At 32.8% G+C, this 2,283-nt stretch overlaps 1 non-coding gene across 1 annotated transcript; it reads right to left on the bottom strand.

Annotated features, from left to right (window-relative positions):
• Positions 1–283: 283 nt before the first annotated feature.
• LOC134379327 (U6 spliceosomal RNA) lies at positions 284–387 on the bottom strand. Its single transcript, XR_010023731.1, has one exon. It is a non-coding gene; the product is annotated as a U6 spliceosomal RNA (small nuclear RNA).
• Positions 388–2,283: the final 1,896 nt, after the last annotated feature.

Consider the following 2,283-nt stretch of genomic DNA (forward strand, 5'->3'; position numbering starts at 1 on the left):
TTTGTCAAATATGGCTTTAACTGTGTTGAGATACTTTCCTTATCATGAATGAATGTTGAATTCTGTCAGATGCTTTTTCAGTATCTATAGAGATGATCATATGGTTTTTGTCTCTGGTTTTGTTGATGTGGTGTATCATATTTATTGCCTTGCATATGTTGAATCAACCTTGCCTCTCTGGGATGAATCCCACTTGATCATGTTGTATAATTTTATGTATGTGTTGCTGTATTCTATTAGCTAATATTTTATTGAGAATTTTTGCATATATTCATCAAAGATGAAAAATATGGAACACTTCACAAATTTGCATGTCATCCTTGAGCAAGGGCCATGTTAATCTCTGTATTGTTCCAATTTTATTATATGTGCTGCCAAAGCAAGCACTTGTCATGGTGTTTTCATTTGCTATTTAATGTCATTCCAAATACAGAAAAAATAAATTTTGAAATTACTAGCATAAATTTTATTGTTCATTTTTATATTGTGCAATGCCAGTTTCAGATGCAAATATAAAAATAATTAATTTGTATGCAGAATCATTGAAATTACACAATTACTATTTTGTAGCTTGCACATACATATGTATTTTGTTCTTAGTAGAATAGTGTAAGCTCTACACAAAACTAACTCGACTGTTTTTATATCACTTCTTCACATGCATACATTGTACAAAAACTCTCTATGTTCAACTTACCTATTAGTAAGGAAGGAGTGAAAGGAAAAGAAACTATGGGTTGTGCTTCTTTTCCTTTTCTTCCATAACACAGCAGCTTCCATAACACACTTGCCTTATACTTGCTTTGAGTCTTATAGAAGCCCCACACATCACGGTCCAAGGCAATTCTGTGTTGATGGGGCATCAAAAAGGCTATACACAAATGGGATGGCAAAAACTGTGGACACACATATTGCTCATACCTTCTCTGCTCATGTGCATGCTCTATTATCTCACCAAACTTCACTTACAAAACACAGTTTCTAAGATAAAAGTATTAAAAATTTCAAGACAGTAACAGCAGAGTATTAAGCCAAGCACAGGGCCTTTTTGAGCACAGAAACTTGGGTGTCCTTTACAAGTCATAGACCCATGAAGCCAGCCCCATAAGGTGCCCACTATTATCATTCAGACAACACCCCCATCAATCTAAATAAGCTAAGTGGTCAAACTTAACTCTCTTGCAAATGTTACTAGCATCAGATGGCAGGTGAGTTAAGTTTTGCCTTAAGTTGGAACTTGAAGACTTTGATTACTAATTAGTTTGTGTCCAAAAATAATGTTATTTTTCATACTATGGAAAGGAATGCTAATAAGGTGATTTCTGAGAATCCTGTAAATTTCACTTACATGGATGTTCTTTGTGGTAATACAATCAGAAAAAAGGCTCTGTTACAGATACTTTTATATATGAGGTAAAGAAAGGTTTTCAAGCTATGGGATGGTTTCATTAGTGGAACATTCACTCATTGGTGGATCTTGTAATTAAATTATTATACTGTAATCAGTTTTTTTAAAAATAATGAAATAGACCAAACAAGAGTAGAAAAGGTCAGACTCACAGATAGCAAAGATGTGTATAATTTTATGTAACTTTTGCTTTATATATACTTATATATACATATTCATATAATACATATATACATCAAGCACATGTACAAATACATATGCTACGTATATACAAATACACATAATGCATGCATATGTACATATAATACAAATGTAATGCATGTATACATATAAAGAGGTACACATACATGAATAAATGTTCTGAGTTGCAACATAAGATGTATTTCTTACTACCTTCTTTGCATCATTTGAAAAGGCATTGTCATAAAGATCTTTATCCTTAGATGAAGCCTATGGTTTTAAAACTCAGGAGCCATCTTTCCATAGTATAACACAGGTTAATTTCAGAAAAGTAAGACCATAGTCACATAAGTAATCTTGAAGATTTTTTTCTACAAAATCTCATGTGTTTCCAGCTCCGCTTTCTGTGGCTGATTATGTTTCCCAGGATTTGTAAATAATGTACCCTGCAATTATAACATTTTTAGCATCCACCAAAGACTGGGCATTTAGAAGCAAAGAAAGGAAAACACATTTATTCATTTCTATTATCTGATTTAATCCTCACAATAATTTCTAAGATGGGTAATATCAGCCTGCTTTTATAGGTGAGGAAACTGAAACTCAAAGAATTTAAGTAATTTGCCAAAAATCACATATCTTATTAGTGGCAAAATGGACTTTGGAACCTAGGCTGCCTGTATCAAAGTCCAGCA

Source organism: Cynocephalus volans, chromosome 5 (assembly GCF_027409185.1).
Source record: "Cynocephalus volans isolate mCynVol1 chromosome 5, mCynVol1.pri, whole genome shotgun sequence".
NCBI classification, from domain to species: domain Eukaryota; kingdom Metazoa; phylum Chordata; class Mammalia; order Dermoptera; family Cynocephalidae; genus Cynocephalus; species Cynocephalus volans.